General features: G+C 37.4%; 1 protein-coding gene across 7 annotated transcripts in view; it reads left to right on the forward strand.

Annotated features, from left to right (window-relative positions):
• Positions 1–15176, forward strand: part of ERC2 (ELKS/RAB6-interacting/CAST family member 2) — a 529850-nt gene extending 514674 nt beyond the window's left edge. For all 7 annotated transcript variants that reach the window (XM_074879349.1, XM_074879348.1, XM_074879351.1 and 4 more), the window contains one exon: positions 14229–15176. The gene's annotated coding sequence lies outside the window, so the exon portion shown is untranslated. The remainder of the gene's footprint in view (positions 1–14228) is intronic.
• Positions 15177–22937: the final 7761 nt, after the last annotated feature.

A 22937-nucleotide genomic window follows, 5' to 3' on the forward strand; every position in this document is an offset into this window, starting at 1 on the left:
ATGAGGAAGGTGGCTGCATCTCCCTGCTTGGGCTTTTCTTTCTTGAGCAATGGTTGCTGGACCATGTAGCCAATGGCCGATGGTGCAGAGCGCTGCCAGGTGTAGGAGTAATGGCTGTGGCCAGTACAGTTTCTCACCGCTAGCTCCGTACCTAGCAGACAGTATCCTGAGGTCTGTATAGATGCCACAGGATTCAGAGCGGCGCTGCGTTGCTCTGCTGTTTGCCAGAGCTTCTTACAGACCTGGTGCCAGAATAAGGACCACAAGCATCTCCCACGTGTGCCTCAAAGCTGCATCAAGGAATGCAGCCTGCAAAACTTAATGTATTTTCTCCCACTCCCTCTCTTCCTACCCCCACAACACATTTTTCTCTGTACTGAGACAACAGGTATCTCAAATCTCTCTCTTTTGTCTTTAGGCAGATGGTATGGAAAGGGCCCCCTACCGGGCTAGAGCACAAGGTTGCTTTTGAGTACCTGACTTGACACACAGTGGTTGGCTTTTTCAGCTGTTCTCAGCTGGGAGTGGATCAGAGCTCTGCTCCCAGCTGTGTGCAGCTGACAGGCCTGGAAGGACGCACACTGTCACTGCCGCTGCTGCCGGGGAAGCACTGCCAGGCAGCAGCACTGCAAGGGTTATGGCACTCAACAGCGTTCCCAGGAAAATGTTTTGAATATTGGGGGAACAGGACAGGGAATCTCTGCCACCTGCACAGCCGGTAGCGGCTGCAGAGCACTCAAACTGCCTATGTGTCCCGGATGCAGTCTGCAGAGTTTCTGCAAGGGCATGTCGCAGAGGAACTGGAAAAGCTGTCAAGAAATCCGTAGCAATGCTAAAACCAGAGAAACATGGGCAACCCTCTGTGGGCCCTGTGTCAACTGTGTACTGTTTCAACACTCTTTGCCCTCTCAACCCCTTGCTTACTCCATATCACTAGCATTCATAAAACAAACGAAATGCACAGTATGTGTGTATAGAGGAAGAGAGCTGGGGTACGTGTTGTGTGGTATGGCAGAAAGATTTTGTTGGCATCATTATCAGGTTTTCAGGCAGTGAAGATGTTTTCATTTAGCACAAAATTAGTTTATATTTTGTACGTGTTTTCAAAAAGGTGAAATAAGATTAGGCAATGTTGAATTATAATTTATAAATCTACAATTTGTTATTGGTTTGTGTCTGTAGTCTTTTTATGTGATTTAAATGTACAGTTCACTAACCTTAGCTTATTCCCTTCTATGTTTAGCCAAAGTGAACTGTTAAAGAAGTGAAATATATTATTTTATTGGCAGTGACTCACAACTGAGTCAGTGAACTTTTTTGCACTTACAACTAAAATTGGATTCTAACTTTCAAAAATTTATGACAATTGCTCCTTCTTGTGGCTTGAATGTTGACATATAATTAATTTAGGATTTCTTCGTGAGATTTCCTGTCTAGGTTTGTACCTGTCACAAAAATATCCTTGGAAGTTTATCTAACAGCTGGAACACCACAAGAGTCGATTGAAATTTAGCAAAGAGATTTACTGGGGCTAACAGGAAGTGCTCAGAGCAGGATGGCATAAATAGGCAAAAAGAGCCCTTTTATTTCAGCGGTTTTAAAGGGTCCCAGTACAGGCTGATAATGGCATAATCCTGAAAAATGCTGACACTGTGTCAGCCAGCAACACCAGCACAGAAAAGGATTCCACAAGCATGGACTGGCACTTTGTTGAATTATGCACAGGATGGAAATATGTCTGTTGCCTTCCCTCGATCCCAGCTGCCCTGCAAGTTTCAGATCATTCTTTTGAGAAACCAGATATATTTAATGGGAATTTCCCATGAAATGGTTTTGAAATCTATTTTGTTCCTCTGTAGGATTGAAGGAATTCTGAAAATTCAAAATCTGGGTTGCAGTAAAATGGCAGATGAAGTGTTCTTTAGATAAATGTAAAAAGAAGCATATGGGAGAAAAGCAACCCTAACACTACATACCAAATGTCAGGATGTAAATTACTGTTACTCTTCAGGATGGAGATATTGAAATTATTGTGCAGTCCTCGAAAAACTTAGCTTTATTTGGAGCAGTGATCAAAAAGGCAAACAATACTATAAATATGTAGGAAAGAAATAGATATCTAAACACAAAGCCATTTTAACCTCTGTACCTGTTCAAGGTTTGCCCACAGCTTTGCTATTCCACACATTTTTAATAAGCCACTGAGAAAGAATAGAGAGCACAGAAAAGGCTAGAAAAAAGGATTTCAAATTGTTTTTACATAAAAAGAGGCTATTGCAATATAATTCTTCCATATGGAAAAGAAGTATAAATATTAGAAGTCTCTAAAATCATGAATAGTCTGAAGAGTGTGAATATGAAATTATTGGTAAGTTTTCCCACAATATGGACACTCAGTGAAATGAGCAGGCAGTGGATTTTAGATATAATACAAGCGATACTTACTCAGATATCATGTAACTGTTGCCTAGGCTTGCCATGCCAACTGCGGAGACCGCAAGTATAAATGAAATTGGAACAGTGCTAAATGGTTTGTGGATGGTTTTGGTCTACTGATGGTTATTCAATGCAACATTCCGGATTTAGCAGGGATCCCTGAACTCTCAGGGGCACGTGCATTGTGGGGAACCTGGAGAATATATTCTCTGGAGGGGAAGGGCAGGCCCTGTTTCCTTCTACATAGGGATAGTGGAAAGTGTGAGTTGTTCCTAATCCATACTTCAAAATTTGGAAGAGAGATAAATTAGAAAATATTACTGGAACAAACTGCATTTTCTATGAGCCTACAAAACGATTTCTGATCATTATTGTGGGCAATGCCTAATGATGCTTCCATCAGGAGTGTACCTTGGGGAATTAAAAATAAGATTTCATTTAATGAAATAAAAGTAAAGATCCCAAAACATTCTATTGGAAAAAAATGTCCTATGTTTGTGATCTCATGACTTGCATGAGAAAATTAATGGGGTTTTGTTGTTTTTTACATGATTGTTAATTTTTGAGCTCTGTTAAAAAGCTATTCCTGGCTTAATCAATTGCTTTTGATGATAAAACAATTGATAAATTACAGTTAGGGTATATGCTACTAAAACTGGCTTGTTCAAAAGCACAAGTAGCTTAGATAAATTAATAAAAAGTTAAGTTTGATTTGATCTGTGCAAATGTTTGTAAAACCAAGGTTTTTCTCATCAAAAAAATGCAGTGAAACCATGTTCTTTGACTTAATCCTTGCATTTTATATTCTAGCCCTCACAATACAGTACACTAAATTCAAATATGATATCATGGTCCAACTGTGCTTTTTTGCTGAATTTCCCATGTCTTTGTATCCAACTCTAATGTTCTTTATATAGCACAGGCCACTGTGTCTCATATCTGAAGTGTATAAATATGAATGTGAAGGTGTATGTAGCAGTGGTGACCTATATTATATCTTTAAGTTCAGATAGAAAATGAGGCAAGACATGCAAGTGTGAGGAAGGAAATAAATCCAGAAGACTAGAATTAAGTGGGCTGGATAATTTTATTGTATTTAGAATACTTAATGAGAAATTAGGATGCGTTGTCAAATTTGGTTTTCACTTCTTGAATTAGAGAGTCCAGTAAGAACAAAGCTTCTGGAAAATAGCCCTGAAACTATCTTATCTTTCTTGTAATATAGTTGTTTCAGTAGGAAAAAAAAAAAAAAAATTAAGTACCAGTTTTGTTGCTACTCCCTCTAAAATTAATGGAGTAATTAACAAAGTTTGTACTGCCATCATTATTCTTATTTTCCAAGTTGCTGCTATGAGTTAAGTTCCACTCTGGGCTTTACTTTTTCCTCAGTGGGACTGACACATTTGTGCATGCACAAGAGTATCTTCTGATTTTGTTTTGCTGTTTTTAATTAGCAAATTATCCTCAAAAATGCTTTTGTGAATTACTCTTCTCGTGTTTTATCTTGTTCCAACTAACAGAACTGCAATACGCAAGCATAGTAGACGGTGATGATATCACACAGTTTCCAGTTATAGTCCAATACCATCACTCAGCAATGAGTTGGTCAGAGATTGGCAACAGAGACTGACAGAGTGGTAAGAGCACTACTGCAGAGAATGGAATGAAAAAGAGTGGGGAGAAATAAAGCTTAAGCAAGAAGAATAATAGAGAGAAAAAAATAGAGAAGGTCTGTGCACAGTTGGAATGGGAGATTGAAGGGAAAGAAAATGGGCATAGGGAAATAGGTGTTCTCTAGAAAAAAATACTATTCAGTGTAAGCTGTGATTAATGATGAATTGTAGTGATTATTTCTGCTCATAAATTTACTAGTCTTGTATTAATAAACACAGTTTATCAATTTTTTATAAATGCATCAAGTAGAAAATGTTGCCCTTGTAATTTTATATGATGTCATAATGAAGTTCATATTTTTCATTGTGTATGTTTATCTGTCATTTGACACTTGCATGGAAAGTCTGAGTATCTCCTTTGGAAATCTTGCAATCTAAGCCTCTGATCGTGCCAACTCTTACACAGTTGCATGCTTTTGAGTTCGTAAATGGTTAAAAAGATGGTATTTGGAATTTGGGAGGGGAAGCAAGATTTTGCTTAAACAAGTTTCTTATTGCTATTTTATTTTTTCCCTTTATGCAATAGTCATTATTACTGGTATACTGGTAACTATGGGTCTTGTATGCATGCCCTTAGTAAAAGGATAGCCTGTAAGGTCCCTTTCATTATAGACTCTTAAGTATTCTCTTAATGTTAGGTGCACATTTAAGTCTCACTTAGGGTAAAAATTAAACATATGCTTATATGCTTACTAGAACTGGCCCCTAAGTCTTCCCTAACATGCACTGAGAAATGCGTGGGCAGACCCATAATTGTGGAGAAGCTCATATTATTGGGGCCTAAAGTATAAAAATTATTGCATAATTAGACCACACAAGTTAGATTTCAAAATGCTGCATGTTGTTTGGATGGGTATTTAAAAAATAAGTAGCTGTCAAGCATGTACAGTCATGTTCACACTGCCACACACAGTCATTGTAATGCTTTAGCAGTTTGAGGAGTTTTAAGTGGATCCAACATTGGTCTTACTTCAAATAGACCAAACCTGCTAACATTTTCCTTAGTTGTATCTCTTTCTTCCTGACATTAAAAGATGCAACTGTAAATATCACACTTCACGTTTATAATTAGGTTCATATCATGAACCATGTAAAATAAAAAATATTTAGGATCATTTGGAGAGGAAGAAGATGAAAGTACATCTTGTGCTGTAAAACAGGCTTTTGATATATAACAAAACTCTGAGCTATCCTTTGGCATATTGATTTATTTTATATTATTATTTATACAATAAGTATACCTCACAATTCCCTCCACAGCACAATTAGTATTTAAATATAACTGATAGGATAACTTTCAAAGAGTACAGGGCTATTAACTAGCAGAACAAACTAATGAAATGGCATGTTAATGGTTTACCTAAATTATGAAGTATAGATGGGAACATACAGCTGTTGGTACAAATATTCAGATCCACAGAGCAATACTCTGAAGCTCATTCGTTTATTCTCAGTTTTAGAAGATAAGCCATCTAAGGTGATTGGAAAAGCAGACATAAGCCATTAGATGCATCTTTATTAATTTTCTTCTTATTATTTGGTTAAGAAAAAGATAATCCCAGAAAACTTCTGCCAATTTACTGGAGTCATCTGCCCTAAGGACACCATGCTATGCCCAGCACTTCCAAGAAGACTTGTCCTCTCTAGTCAAGTATTCAGCCTTTTCCTAAGGGAAGAACTGGGCCCACACATGAAGTACCTCAAACCTGTACTCAGCCCTCACCACCTCTCTTCCTCCTGACTCCATCCAGCCTTTGGGTACTTCAAAAGGAGTACAGCCCTTGTATGCCTGCTCGTTGGCTGGAATGCTTTTGGATTAAACTTCCTCACTACAACCACCAAATATATTAGTATTTACTCTGGTACAACATCTAGTAACCAATATGCTTCTAACAACAGAGTGTGGTGACAGCCAGCCAATGTTAGCTATTAAATATTGACTGGCTCTGGTAGGATGCATGAGGTGAAAACCAAATCATACTTCCTACAACCAGACAAATATGTATGAGATTTTAAGAATTTCCTTCTAGTCCCAAACTATCAGCAAATCTAAAAAGGTGACAGAAAAAAAAAAGTCCTACAAATTCTAGAAATTCCCCTCATCCAGAGAAAAGCCACAGCTATGACCTTGCTTGGCTCAGGCAAACTCCTAAGAACAGGAAAGAAACACCCCCTCACCACTGCTGGCTGAAGAAAGAATGTGCTTTTCCTTTGACATAATTTTTGTCCCTCCAAAAGGAGTGGCCAGTCATTTCTGTGGATCAGCAAGTCGGATCTTACTGAGCCCTCGGCAGTGCTGCCAGCAGCAGTGAGCTGGGTGCACCCAAAGGGTGACTACGCCTGAGCAAAAACACTGTTACCTCACCCATGAAGAAACAGGGAAGGGCACCAGGGAAATGCCTGTGGACAGAAAGAACAAAAGATTGCCAACCCCATCCCTCCTTCAGCTGTGACCTGTCTTTATCATTCTCTGCACATTTAACCTCTTACATAAGCCTTAGCTCATTTGGGAATGAGGACAGCAGCAACACGTAACAGGCTTGAGAGAGTCAAATGTTTCAGATACACAAGGGTTCAGCCAGCTCATCATTTGCTCCATATCTACAGACTGGCAGTGATGAATTTGCAGGGATTTACAAAAGATGGGATCACAATGCAGTTTTGAAAGGCAAACAGAACCTTCAGAGCTCAGGGACCATGAGCATCCTCATCAATGTGCAATAGAAACTTTACACTGTTCCCTGAAAAAAGTGTAGTCCTTGGGGCAATAGGGAGGGGTATTCTTCTGATTTGTATCTCATATTAGGGTTTATAATTTAAATCTACCCCTCAGTTATATCAGTAATATCTCCATTAATTTAATTCATTTCTCTTGTCCATTTCAGAATCCAGTTTTTAAAACCTGAATTAAATATATGTTTAGTCTTCAAGAAACAAAAAAAATAAGAACAGTGAGGAGTGTTGAGTTAAATAAGTGGATGCTCATAAGTGAAACTTATCCCAGCTGGGATTTTAGTGGGTTCGTTTTTTCTGTCTTCATTTTGCAATGAATTTCTGACAACAAAGATTTCTCTATCCAGTGAAAATTTTCTCTTTTAAGAGAAAACAGCATCTTGAGGTTTCCTTTTTTTTTTTTTTTTAAATTACACAAAACATGCAGCAAGTTGCAATTAAATTTCAGTTAACAAAATGCAAAAGTACATACAACCTCCATCTGCCAAAAATAAACAGTTTGAAAAGTAATTTCACATCCCTGACAATGACGACTGTGTTTATGACATATTTCTGGTGCCATATTCCACTCTCCTATCACTGCCAGCTTGCGTCCAGTATTTAGAAATAAAACAGAAACACATTGAACTTGCTGAACTAGATGTTGCCACACTGCAACTCTAATGGGCTTAGTGACCACAACCTACAGGGGCCAGAATGTGTCAACAGCAAAAGGGCCAACCTCAATCACTGTCTGTGCTTTTACAAAGTTGTTACATGTTTAATTCTTTGCAGCTTAGTTCTCCTGCTGTTTTGGCTGCTCAAAACCAAGGCTCATATATTGCAGCAGCCTTCTCTACCTCATATAATGCCACAAAGGTCCCAGCAGGAGACCTTTCAGTGGAGCAGACAAGCCACAGGCTAGGGCAAACAGGGCATCACAACTTCCTAATAAGATGACTTATTAGATTGGGGGCTTGACACAGCTTTTATTTAACCACTTCTTTTCCCAGCCACCAGAAACATGAACTGTCTGCCTGCTTGGAGCACAGTAAGTGGTATGTGGATTTGCAGCAAATACTGCCACATGCATTCAATCTGGTCTATAAGTAGAGCATGGTTTCTGATCACTTTGTCACTACACCAATACAATAATTTTGCCCTTCATGTCAGATTTCCAGCCACACGATTTTTTAGTATATTAAATTAATGCTTTCCCACTGGATTGGTCACTGCCTATTCAGGACTTTGAGTGGGCTTGTGGAGGGCTGGCAGTGAACGGGTTAAACAACTGAAAAGGCAGGATCAGTTTCCTGCCTGCACTTGCAATGGCCTAAGGCAGTGCCTGCTGTTCGGGAGTTAGAGAGAGTGCCTTGCCTTGTCCCAGGTGGCAGACAGGCAAACCATGTTATTAAGAAGCAGAGATCGCAAAACCTTGATCTTCAAAAAAGGCCCCTAATTAGTCCCTAGCATGAGAATAAATGGCATTCCACATCAGCAAGGATGAAAAAGGGTCCTTCAAATTTCATCAAGTAATCTCTGCTATTGACAGTTTTTAGGATCACGTTGGGAACTCTTGTTGTTTGATCCATTTTACCCCAAACCTCTTCTTTATTTGTCACTTCTGTTTCATTTAAATAATAAAAAAAAGAAGTTTAATGGTCTCACATGCTGCATCTTAAGGAAGTCATAAATGTCTTGACAAAGAGCTCCATGCCGTGCGTTGCTGAGTCACTGCTGCCTCCATGAGCAGCTCTCGGGTCCACTGGAGTCGATAGAAATTCTTCCATCATCTTTGATACACTCCAGCTCAGCCCATCGAAGTGTGCTAGTCTGAAGCCATCCTTACCATTTCCCATAGACCTCTTTTTAATTCGGCGTGAAAGTGACAGATTGAAGAACATGTGCTGAGTTTTCTCATATTTCTGAAGAGCTTTGATTTGGACTAGACTTGTTTTATGAAAAGAAAAAGTTTATTAAAAAAAAAATCTGTCTTTCAACTCATATACCACTTACCTAATTTTGATTTATAAACATTCCCAGTAGAGAAGACATCCTTGTCCAAATAGTCTCAAGGTTCATAAACTTCATCTACTTTTATCATATAATTGTACAGTAGTTTTCAAGGTCTCTCACTCTCTAGAGAGCTTGAATCCATTTGATTTTATTCATCCCAATGGTATCTGCTTTTATCCCTAACTCAGATTAACAATTCTGGCTTTATAGCAATATGGAAAGTTCATCACTTTCAAGCAGTGATTCTACCACCAGCTGTAGTTCCTTCTGAAGTTTACTGTATAATGAATTTAAAACATAAATAGCAACAAATGGGATAAATAATTTCTTTGCCAGAATTGGAACAAAGTTAATTTTGTTATAAATAACTTTCTATACTGATGTTTTTTGTGAACCTTTCAATATTTAATTAAATCACACAGTTTCTGGATCTTTCTTTTAAAATGTATTTTACTCGTGTATTTACCATTTTTAAGCTTTATTGCAAGTAACTATAAATCATTGAAAAAGTAAAATGAAAAATGGTTCTACTTTTACAATGTAGCTAAGAAGATATTTTCTACACTCTAAGAAATACACCTCAGAATTGCTTATTCAAAATCAAGTTATCGTTATCAGGGATGTTTCACATTATTATAAAAGAGAGATTTGTTATTAGGATTTTGTAAATTAGGTTTGAGCTATTTATTTTCTGAAAGGATCAGTGCATTAAGAGTAGAGCAGGACAGCTTTGCCTAGGTATACCTGAATGTTGTCAGACAGTTGCAGGTCTCACAGGTAACATTTCCTTAAGTGGAGTTTTTAAGAATGACGAAAATTTGTTCTCCTCCAAGCATGGTGTTTACTTTCTGTGTTCAGTGTTCTCCAGATAATATGCAGTGCTGCACTTACCGTTCGAATCAAGAAACTTCCTTTAGCATTGCTTTAACCTGTGGACTTTATTGATTTGAGATGTAAGAAATTGTATGCCAAAACTTTGGTTATTTTAACTAGTTCTAAACAAGAAAGACTAACATCAGTTTTGACAACAAACAAAACCAGTTTTTGTTCTATCGGTTATGTTTAAAAGATTCCAATTTCAAACCAAACACAACTTGTGGTTATTCTGTCAGATATTTATATAGCCACTGGGGCGCCATAGTTATGCACCGCATACATCATTGTATTTTTAAAATGTACTTAATGAACATTTTTTCTTTTCTGGTAACTACTTCATTGCCTTAAATGAATGCATTCCAATAGAATTTGTAACAAATGAGCACTTTGTGTTTGCATTAATGCCAAACACGTTTAACAAATTTTTAACAAGGAACACTGGCAAAAAGCCAAACTCCTAGAGGGACACTGAAGGAATGCTATAAATTTAAACTAGATTTTACCTTTTCACTCAGCTCAACAAGTGTCTTAGGTGTCTCTGGCATCTCGGCATTGAAAGTTTTCTACATAGATTGGATACAACTTTATGTCTTAATTATTTCTCTTCTTGGCCCTCCTCGCTAGAGATTTTTACATCACTATAACAGGCTTTAACAGGTTACTGTATTCTTTAGAAAGCGAGCAGTGGGTTTTCATTCTTTCCATGAGAGTTAGGCCAGGAGGAAGTAGCAAAACCAGTATTTAATGTTGAGACTGTAATGACAGAGAAGTTCAAATGGTACATATCATGCCATTTTCGTATCCTGTGTGTTAAGGGAACTATATTGTGGCGAGCACTCCAGCAGATCTGTGCTACCTAATATTGTTTCTTGTGCTGAGTTGCAAATATCTGGACTGTGATCATGTTTGCAACTGCACTTCAGGGGCAGGGAAAAAGCAGCCCGCAGTGCTCCCACTGGTCCGAGCTCTGGGCTCGCACAGAAGCCACGAACAGATTTTTGGCTGAATCAAACATCTGGGGGGATTCTGCAGTTGTTAAGTTATGCCCACATGGTACATGTCATTACAGACCTTGGGAATCACCTAGTCTGTAATACATGTTTGTATTAAAAGTGTTACAAGTAGCTCCACAAACCACATGCTTGCTCTTTACTTGTAACTTAATATATTAATTTAATTTTTACTATGTTATTTCAGTTTTAATCAAATGCAGGAACTGAAAAATAATAATACTTAGCACTCATCCAAGACTATTAAGGCACATTACAAACATTAAGCCTTGCAAATTCCTGTGAGGAGCCTGATGTTATCCCTGCTATAGCAAAGAATAAGTTAGGCACAGAAAAATGATATGGCTTTTTCCTTAGTCACACAATAAGCTAGTGGCAGGGACAGAATTCAGAACAGTACTGTGCCAGGGCTTTGTCTTAGTTAATTGTGTCATTCTTCTCATGATTTTGCACAGACAAAAGTAAAAATCGAGAATGCTTTTTTTTTTTTCTTCACGGCATTTAGATTTTGCTGTTGCAAGAGGTGCAGGTGAGTTCCAGGAGGTCACTTGAGAAAGACTTTATGAGTTATAGCCTTATTTTTTAAATTCTACTTTTCAGTCTAGTTACTTGTTTCTGGAAAATGAAATAATTTCCCATCATTTGTTGGTACTCTGATCACAGTAATGATGAATGAGTCTAGAGAAGGAAACTGAGTCATTCATCCTGACAGCTTTTTAAAAGATGTCACATTATAATGCAGATGCCTTGTCATAGACTAAGGAGCAGAAATAGCCCTAACAGGTTTTTATTAATGATATCCTTCTCTACTAACATTTGGTCAGATACCAATTCCCTGCAATAAAGTGGCTATTCCCTCTCTTTCTGACTCACTAATTACCATATCAGTTGTTGGCCTTTTATGTAGGTACCATGTGTAACAGGTTAGGAGAGGGCAATTTAAGCCTATGTGAATGGGTATCTGTTTTTGTATCTGGGTGCTTGTTGCAAACATTTGGAAAGCATATGGAGCATAATGGACATTAACCCAGATGTCAAAAATAGCCTGCATTTTACTACTGTTATTAAACAGTTTCCCCTTTAACCCCTTTGTGTTTACCCACCCTCTCCAGCTTGTTTCTGCAAATCACTGCTGAGAGGAAAGGACTGAAGGTAAAAAGTAGTAATCAGGCAGGTGTCTTTATCCAAAGGAAAAACAATCTGAACAAATATTTGTGGGCTACTACACTTTTATATCTTCACATCCTTCTGCTGTTTTCATTGACTGGTATCTAATGGACTGTCAGAGGTGCCAAACTCGTAAGACATTAATTTCAGCTGGAGCACTGCTGAATCTCAGGCCCAATGTATGTTACCAAATTTTATTTCTGTTTTAGAGGTTCAGTGACCTATACCAAGTAGAGCATTGAAGAAACAAATATAAATTTAATTTACTCAAGCTCAGTTGGTATTTGACAGCAATATCCTTTTATATATTTATTTGACTTACTTGAGAAATACTTTGCATTTCCTACCTGTGGTGAACAAGTTTTTGTTACACTTCCAATACATGTATGGTTTCCTGATGAATGGGTGGGTTGATTAAGTGGGTGGGGTTTATTTGGGGGTTTCATTCTACAGTAAAACCCCATTGAAAATTTGGGGAGCAAGTCAGACAGATATTATATTTTGTGATTTGTTACTGTTCCTCAGATTGGATACTTTATTCTGGGTTCTTATTTTTAAGAGCATAAATGAATATTAATTGCAAAGGAACTTGTAAAATACCAAAAATATTGAAGATTTGCTGTGATTATGTTTGTAGTGAAACTCTTAAAAAATATAGACATTTTTGTGCTACAGTTTCTGGAATTGTACTCTCCTCGTTAATTTATGTGGGTGCTTCATATGCTTATGTATCTCTTTGATGATTAAGAAATACTCAGCACACAAAAGAATGGGAGCTATGCACAGTTCACAAAACGTAATGCATGCTCTGACTTACAGTTTTCATAAAAAGTTTGCAAAGATTTTATGTGCCAGAACTAGTAACATGATCTACTTTAGGAACTCCCTGGCTTTCCAGCTCTGCAGAAGTCATTTTTTCTCCATTCAAGGGCCAGATCCAAAACCTGTTAAAATCAGTGGGAACCCTTCCACATTTCAGTGGGCTTTGGATTAGTCCCTAAGTGTTTCAACCAGAAGAATTGTACCAACCTCCCCTTGGAAAAGTAGAATTATTCATCTAAGCTTGTATTATATAACCATTACATGTACTTGCCACAAAGATATGAACTTGAAAATAGGGATTTAAAATAATTTGTGAGTTTATTCTGTAAACGGTGTTTCACTTTACTCACAGAATAATTACTCTGATAAATATTAGATTCTAGAATTTAAAGCGGCATTTTAGTCAACTAGTTCTATTTACAAAACAACAATTTTTCAGCTGTATGCAAAAGTGTAAGCATTCTATGGCAATTTCTTTTTCATAAAATTGGATGTTTTGGAAACTTCTAAGGTTACATAAATGCAAGGGCAATAACAGAGAATCACATACATAATCCATTTCCACTTTTCTAGAAACAAAGTCAGTGGATAAATGAACAACTGCCCTGTAAAGGAATCATTTAATTCCTCCCACTCATCTGATACACAGATAATGTGAATAAGACTAATCCACTGCTCTGTGTTCAAGAATACTGTGCCATTTTCTTGCAGCAGAACTAGTGTAACAATAAAAATCATTCAGGCCTCACTCTGTAGTCGCTTACAATCAGACACGGAGCCTCATCCAAAGCCCGTGGAAAGCAGGAAGACTCTTTCCACTGACAGAGTCAGGCTTACACCAGTTACCTCTCGTAGTCCCCTAGATTTCAGCAGTGCCAGCCAGGCCATGAAGAGCAACAGTCATTGACTGCCAGCCTGGATGGCTGAGAAACTCATAACAGATTGTTGTATATTTTAACTTTTATAAATCTGAGGTTCTTGTATCCATAAAATCCTTCTCCACTGTTTTGTAAATTAAAGTGGACTTAAAGTGCTTAAAATATAATGATAAAGTGTTGCTGTCAGTACCTTCAATTCTGGAGAGTTGCAAGAGGTACTACATATTCCCACCTGCCATGGAACAGAGTGAAAGAAATGGATGATTCCTTTGGTTTCCAAACAAAAATATTTAGTTTTATAAATAGCATTTCCACTTCAAAACTACTGTGCTTATAGACAAGATCAGAAAAGTCGCCATTCACAGAATCACAAGCACAACAGAATTTCACATCTTTGGAATTTAAGAATTTTCCCTTTTAGGGTGAATCTTGTCATACAAATCAGCTGTAAAAGTAATTGCCACCCTATGAACATAATAAGTGGGTTCAAATCAAATTTAAATCCTTACTTAATCCTTAGTCCCTAGAAAAGCAATATATCCACTGATGTCTATGAGAAGCTTGATTAGATGAGAACTAGGATGTTTTGTATGCTTCGATCATGTTATTAATCAGAATATTTTGTTTCCTTGTTACAGTTGTCAGAGGAACTAGCGAAAGAGGAAGAAAAAAATGTAGCACTGGAAGCTAACGATGATAATCTATTGCATTGGATCTCTAAACCTGACCATGATATCCTGGAGAAGATCACAGATGCAGAAAATTAATGCTAAGGTTGATATCTAATGAAATGCTGCATTAATTGGCATTTTCTCCATTATTTCTTGTAGTCTACTATGAAATTAGGTACTTTGGAAAATAATGAAGGAGACTCAAGCAGAAATTGTAAGAGCTTCATTTCTGTCTTTAATGGGTCTTGGAAGTTATTCTGTTTTCACAAAGAAACCATCTGTTCAGATTATTGTTTAATGAAGTTCAGTTAAGCAGGTTATTTAACTAATTTTTGGTAAATTGATATTGATTTTAATAAGTAATTCAGATTCTTAGATGTGGTATCTGCATTTGCTGATTTTACTTAGTCTCTTCTAAAGTATCACTTCTATTGCACTAGATTATCAGAGAGGTATTAGTAAAATGCTATATAAGGGTGTTGGCATTAATCTTACCCCCGGTTAGATGTGGGCTTTTCCAAAAGATAAAACCCAAGCCTTTACCCTCCTCTGTTTTCTTATATCTACTGATAAAATAATAATAATTTTTTTTTAAATACCAAAACAAAACCCCCAAAACATTGATAGTATAACCGGTATTAAGCTCTGGGCCAGGTTGGAAATGAAATCAATTTTTGGTACTAATAACTGATGACAAATATTAGCTTTATGAAAATATGGTGTGTGTCTCTGACAATGCATAGGACATCTAATTTGAGCATAAATATAAGATTATATACAAAATGTATCTATTCCTGGATGGTAAAAGCTTGAGGCATATATAAATACATATGTATGTATGTATATATATGGACATATACAGAAGGATGTATCAACCTTTTACCATCCAAAAGCATACAGGTTTTCAACAGTAAAAGCTGGGACTCTTTAAAAAAAAAACAAAACAAAACAAAACTAAATATAAGATTGCTGTGAATACAGTATATGCACTAGGTCTCCTGTAAATGAGGAACTGTTTGTTATTGTTTTCTACATTGAAAAACAGTCTCCAACATGGATCCCAATGAATCTGAGATGCTAAAGAAAATACCAATGAACAAATAGCACTTAAAGGCTGTTTGCATCCACAAAATGTATCTAATAAAATAAATTTAAATCACATGCAAGGAAAAATAAAAATGTGAAGTCATTACATTCAGTGAGAGAATATAACTGATAGCCAAATCTCTACCACTTCTCAAGGAGAGGATCCGTATGACTCCATGAACATTTTCAGTCAGTCTGGCAAACACGTGCAAATGTTTGGCTGTTTTATTGAGGCATCTTTTTGTCCATGGAAGAAATGCTTCCATGCTGATGGGAGTGGGAATAGAATATCTGCATTTTTAAAGGACAAACAATAAATTTAAGCATGGGTGGCCTTAATCCTTAGTAGTGTTTCTTTGCTGCTGTAAAAAAAAAAAAGAAATTAAATGGATACTCCTAAAGTCTTGCACTGAATTTAGAAAAATTATTTTTTGAACCTGTGGTGCAATTAACCCTAAACATCTTACATGAGCCATACATAGTAACCCCTTTAAAATTATTGTCTAGAGATGATATTTTATTTATTTGTACCATAATTCTTGGTGCAATCAAAGAGCAATTTATTCGAGCAGGAGTCCTGCTGGATGCTACTGTCTTCAGTAAATAAAGTAAAATGTATAGCATTAGTATAGCATAGATAATCCCAATTTCATTCATGTTTAAAAAGTTTGTCCTTTAACTATCAATGGCATTTTAGATCTTTGTTTTTGAAACAGCAAAGCTTTTGGGAGTATATTTAGCACATATGACAAATGTTGCACTTGGAAACTCAGACAACAAAACTAGTTTCTCATGACAAATTTGTTGTCACAGTAGGGGACAATTGTCTGTGTCTCTTACAATCAGGTCTTTACCTTAACTCTGCAACTGAATACTTGAAGTAGGAAATAAACTAGGGGGGAAATAGGGTCACAGATACAAAGCTGTATAGTTAGATATTTATATGTATGTGCCAATTTTGTCACAGATATTATTTTAGGGGCATTTTTGCTCCGCTCATGTTGGTAAGAGTATTGACCTAAACTTTTATCAGGGCCTGCAAGTTAGCCCCTAAAGAGTAAAATTTTGTCTAACATTGCTTTTTTCTTTTTTTTTTTTTTTTTCCATTTCATGTGATACTCTATGATGTTTGGAGAAAATCTTTTCATACACTAAAATAGAATCTCGGGGTTTACAATAAACACTGTGATGTTGGGAAATATTTTATTTGAGCAATGTTTGGTAGGTTTTTTTCCCCCTCTAAGTGTAAAGAAGCAAACCAATTTTTGGTTAACATTTAAGATAATGATTATTATTTTAATGTGAGGTCAGTCTTGTACTGCACATTCTTTCTTTCATTTAAATGTACAGTATGAATTTTGTATTTAATGAATTTTGTGTATCCAGTATGCACGTACCTGCACATTGACTTTCATTTGAAAGTGGGTTTCAATTTACTTTTTAAACAGTGTTTATGAAAAGACCTCAGATGTGTTGACACAAACTATATCTGCAATGTTTTTTTTGTGTGTGTAGGGTGACGTTCGAATGTGATGTTCCGCAGCAATGGGTCAGTATTCCCTATTTACCTTAGGTCCTCATTTGATAGTGCTTCTTGTAATAATTTTTTCAAGTGAGTGGCATGTTCTGGATTGTGATGTTGATATATGGTTAAGGACATTGATATGAAACTAAGGAATTCCTAGAAATTACCAGTGGGCATGTATTAGACAGTCATTGTAATTTAATGTCTAGTAGAAGTGTAAAGTACCAAGGTATTTAGAGTTCATAACATTGTTATCATGTGTATGGGAAGTATTTAGTGTTGATCAGCTTGTTTATATTCATCAAATAAACTTTGTTTCTTTCTGAAATCAGTGTTGTGTCATTAAAAGTAGGTTTAATGACTGTAAGAAAATGTGTGAGAGATGTTTTCCACATGGTAAATCTATCACACTCCTTATTTCTCTAATTGCTACCATTCAAAGTAATTTATCTTCCTGTTGTTGCTATCACATAAACTGTTTAAGAAAGCATGAAAAGGAAAATGTCTCCTAGGCCCCACTCCCAGAAATGCTTACCAGCAACTTTAGTAAAGTGAGGAACCTTTTTCTGGATTGGGCTCTTAGAGAGCAATATGCTTTTGAGTGGGTTTCTAAAACATAATATTCTTGTGTGACCCTGTGTAATTGCATAGAAAATTACATTTTGTTTATGTACTTTACTGACCAAAAGCCATAAGGTGTGAAATTCTCTGCACAGTCAGCTCCTTTTTCAGCTGCCTGGTAAGTGGTTCCCCGTTTCCATTATGTTAACTTTTTTTAGAAAAGGAACTTTTGTTGAACAGGAATTTCTTACCTCATAGAACTCCCTGGACCAGCTCAGGGCACACACAGCAGGAGAATAAAAGGTAAGTAAGTATGCATTTTACTTAGGTTATTTAAAAACACACAGTCTTTTAGTTTTAAGCTCTGTTTCTTTACCTATAAATTAGTTTTCTTGGTAAGAGAGTACTATGTACTAACATAGGATATTAAGTTTCACTTTTAACTACAGCTAAATATACATTTATTGTGTATTCTACTTATGCCTACTTAGCTTTGAGTTGCAAAACTATAAATTGGGTAGCAGTTGCTTCTATCTTCTTTCTAGACCTGCACAATTTTTCAGAATGGCCTTGTTCTATATTCAGGCAGTGCCTGTATTAGGGGACTCTCCATCCTACTCCATTGGAAACACACATTTTTTACTCTATTTTCAGCGTTAATCACTTCCTGTTTTAAAGACAGCTCCTGCCTCTCTGCACAGTGAAGGGGACAGTATGTGCCAGCGTGTCATACTAAGGACACAGAGCAAGACTGCAGTGGATTGGGAAGAGCCCCATTTTCTGTGAGATTTTTTTCAGCGAGGAGTCCCCTCTTTCCTCTGTAGAAAGGGGCTGCGAGGGCCCCAGGGGAAGGGGCAGGACCAGTGTGTTTGTGTCTGGTGGATGCCTCAGGGGAGGGGAGCTCCCCAGAGGGCAGCTCTGGCTGCAGGAACATCTCACCTCAACTTGAAGTCTGAGTTCATACAGTCAAGAGCTCCTCCAGCCCTACAGGAGAGAGCCTGAATGAGGGTCAACCTCTTCTGAGCTTGAGGTTTCTTCCTAAGAGAGCCGGTTTGTTCACACCAGACTTAAATCAAAGTAGCTCGAGGTTTGAGCAAGCAAAAGTATAAGCAGTGGGGGACATTCAGGGGGTGAAGCCATGTATCTGCTTGCATTTCAAGCCAACATGTCAGTTCAGACACACTCTGAGAGCCCCAAACAGCTCCATGACCGCACAAGTTGGATAAAGCCAATTGCAGAACACCTACTGCATCTCCCGGTGGTTCACACTGTGCTCCAAGTCCAGGGTTTGATTCTGGAAGAGCCGCACTAATTATGCACACTGAGTCCTGCCTTGTGAAGAAACCTGTCAGAAAGTACAAAACAGAGGGTCAAAGAACTGCGTCACTGTATTTCACCTGTTGATATTGCTTCTCCAAAACACAAAGCTTTTAATAACTAATGTCTTAAATCATTCTAAATAAAGCCAAGTCAGCTCTAAAATAAGTACTACATTTCCCATTATGAAGCCAGTGGGAGCCCTGCACGTCGCCAGGGCATGATTTGGCCCATGTATGAAAAGGACAGGTGATGTAGGGCTAAAGATTTTCCTCCTGTGAGATTAGTGACGTTATTTCATACTCCTAACTCTTCAAACAAAACACCTTTTTCAAATGCACCTTTTCAAAGACGAGGCAACCTCTGCCTTCACCAGGAGTAGCCCACGACACATCGCTACACATTTTGTATGGCCTGGAGGCAGGCACTGATGCAGCGGTAGCCCACCCTTGATAGATGCAATTGCAGAATCAAGGACTGATTTTGTTTGGTTTTACATTTCTTCCACTCCTTGCTCTTCAAAATGACTATTTCTTCAGAATGAGACTATTTTAAAACCAGATCACCACAGATGCAGGGGAAGAGCAGGCAAAATGCCAGTGCATCCCAAAGATAACGCATGTATTCCTTTGAAATGTGCACTTGAATTTGTGTTATAGATAGTTATACCATATATTCCCACATAGCTACAAGTATCAGGACAAATCCAAGAACTTTGAACTCATCCACTTTCTAATGGAAGTGACTGTCCAACTTTAAAAAAGCCATGCTTTTGGTACTCACCCCAGCGAGGCCAGGAGACAACAGATGTTCTGGCAGCTGCAGGCTGCCTTGCGCTCGGGGAGCCAGGGCTGGAGGAGAGCAGCCAGCTCCCTCCAGATGGAGCAGACAGCAAAGAGGCGAGTGGGAGGCTGCACAAGGAAGTTAGATAGCTCCAGATAGCGAAGGACTGATGATGTGTGGCTCCACATCACCTAACCAACTTCTGAGAGGTTGCACAAGAGAAATAAGCATCAATCAACAGTTAACTTGAGTTCAGTAAGAAGTCTTCTTGTCGTGGGAAAATCAATAGAGAGGAAATATCTGTGCAGAATGCATGATAATGTAGCATGGTAACTATTTTTTATTTTAGTGTAATTTAGACGAATGCATTACTCATAAATGAATTATCCAGGGCTTGCCAAATATGTGGCTAAACAGTTATTATAGCAAATTACACCATCATCTAAACACCTCTGTTTTGGCTCTTAGTTGTCTTCTTTTGCAATAAGGTTTTTTTTCTCGATTATTGTTGTCTAACATTGTTGTATTTACTGCTTAGGTTACCATAGAAATAAATAATATCATGAACAACAACATGCGTACAAGGAAATAAGAGCATTTTCCGAATTTCACAAGAACACCCTCGTTAATGAAGATCTATATGGCTGGGTAGTTCTTAACATAGTTCTCAAGTCTATTGATTTGTGTCCTCATATGCGTTTTATTATGGGCTTTATATTTCATTTTAAACTTCCAAAAATAAAGAAAACCAGCTGAAGTACATTTTTTTTAAAATGGCCAGATTTTGGTTAGAGGTTAACACAGGCCAAAAGAGAACACAGATCTGCCCTGGAGCTCTTACAGTTTTATTTTGTTTTGTTTTAATAAAAAGATCCTTATTACAATCCACTAAAGGTCACAGAAATGTGGTCATTATGGACCAGCCGTATTCCTTGTGCATAACTCTCCTGCCCTCTGTACCTTCTCCAGTCTTGGATCAATCAAACATGTGAAGGCAGGATTGTTGTCAGTTGTGGTAAGGATGTGCATTAAGGGACTAATCCAAACTTTACTGAAGTGAACTGAAAGACTATTGATTAAAAGTAAGTTTCTGATTGTACCCCACTTGCTTCTTTCTGGAGCAAATGTGTACATTTACAGGAGCGTGGGGCCAAACCATTTCCTCTGTATATCAGCACTTGAGCTAAATGTAATTCAGATGAACAAACTGCGTGACTTTTTGAATGCTTTGTGATGAGAAAATACATCTTAGTTTTCATTACTGAAGTTCATTTACAATGTATTTTTTTTATAGTTGTCCTGACTGTTTCTAGGTCAGAACTCTACTCCTACCAACTCTTAACACAGTCTCTCATTATAGTATCTCTACATTACAGTCACTTATCTCATAGTATTTGTCACGATTGAGTATCATTCAGTCCATAGGTTAGTTTGCTATTGCTATAGATAGATTTTCTATTGCCTCAGGGAGTAAAATGCATTATATTTAAGGAGTCTGTTTTCTAAAACAAAATAAATTCTGATGAATCTTTCAGTTGGGGTTACTATAGGAAAAAGAAGAGGCAACACACCCCCTCCCTGCCCCCCCACCCTCCATAACTAACTCCCAGGGCTGTTCCGGTCCAGTTTCTAGAGGATTTGTTCCAATTCTGATGCCATTCACCATGTCAGAGTTATTCTCACTGAAGTTAAACAACCAGTCTCCGTATCTGAAAGCTGAAGGTTGTAAATCTCCCTTGTGAATGTTGCCTATGACAGGGAAGGAAAGACTTGCATAATTACTACTTGTACTTTCTCCGAGAACATGAGCTCAAGTCTAAAGCAAGGAGTTTGGTCAATAAAACATCAAGGTCTGAAAACTACAGGAAAAGACCTGTCCGGCTCATATGATAAGGATTTTTTTTCTTGGCTACAAGAACGTGAATATTTCAGTGGAAACTTCTTCAGACCTAAGGATTGTGTAGGTATTCTTAATTTTTCTTCAAGATTACCATCAGTTATTGCAATTCATAGGTAAATTAATTTAAATATGTCACAAACTTCCTTCAGTGTGAAGCATAGTGCATTGGATATAGTTATTCTGCTAAAATACAGAGAACTGTTTACTAATCTGACTATAAATGTTATTATATTCATTCAGGTCTTTGAAACAGGTTAAAAATTTAAAATCAGAGAACGGGAATAGCACCCTGTTTCCATGAGTAACGCTACTGAAGTCAGAAGCAATTACTCTCAGTCCCTCTCAAGTGAGTAAGGGTTATCAGTGCTTGGCATTTTTGGTTATAATTGGACAGATAGTTTATAGAAGAATACAACTACTCACGTGAGCAAATTTTTACAGGACTTAGATCCTGAAATCAATAATAAATGCTTTTTGGGTGATGTGAATGCTCATGGTCATACTGACACCTTTTTATAGCAATCCTCATCCACATCTGTTCTCTACATACATCGCAGGGAATGATTTTGGTTAAAATGTTTATGCTTTGCTGCTATTCTGTTTGCTCTTCTCCGTTGCAGCCATAGGGGCATACAGGACTGATTTTTCTACTTTCTGCAGTGCTTTGCACATTTTTCAGCTCTAAATTCCCTCACACAGAAGTGCCATATGCAGTCTTTGAAAACTTCTTTTTGAAGGAATCCTGTGATTCTTTGGCTGCTTCACCACCTTCTTTGGAGGTGCACAGAGGACTCTGCATGAGGCAGGAGGAACCTAAGGTAAGACTGTCTGAAATTAAACACATGCTTCAGACCTGGATTACCTATGGGTCCTATTCTGTGCAATATGAAAATGCTCTCCTTCCTTTGCTTGCTGTGGGATTTGAATATAATCAGCATCTTGCACAATAGAGACTGAAATATAGAAAACCTTGTAAAATTTTCTTAATATACATTAGGTTGCCATCATTAGTGTCCCAAAGAATCAGACAAATCAGGAAATATTAAAATAGGTTGTTTAGAAATGCTGTTTTTTCAGAGTTCCCTTGCCTAATAAGTTTGGCTCAATGATTATGTTTCCCTTTCACTTTTGAAATTCCAAATACAAATTCTGATGTACGCACGTTTGTAAACTCGGAGTGATTAGTGAGAAATTGCACTGAAGGGCCATTTTCTGTAACTGATTTGTTGGACCTTGACACCGTAGAGAGTTCTGAGAAGAATTTAGATTACTTAGCAACACAGACATTAAGCTGCAGTCTGAAAATAAAGTAAATTAGATATTTGAATTGAGTAATTCGTGTGAAAGGAAGGCTGCCTTCATGTGAGATAGCCTAGTACTTTCAGGAAGGTCAAACACCAGGGGAATGGGATAAATTTAAAAAATCAGATGTTTTTATTTTGCTAAATTTCTTCCTATTTGCATATTCAAAACATTTCAAAGTCACTGCCTTAAACCATGTTAC

This window comes from Strix uralensis, chromosome 10 (assembly GCF_047716275.1).
Source record: "Strix uralensis isolate ZFMK-TIS-50842 chromosome 10, bStrUra1, whole genome shotgun sequence".
Taxonomy (NCBI): domain Eukaryota; kingdom Metazoa; phylum Chordata; class Aves; order Strigiformes; family Strigidae; genus Strix; species Strix uralensis.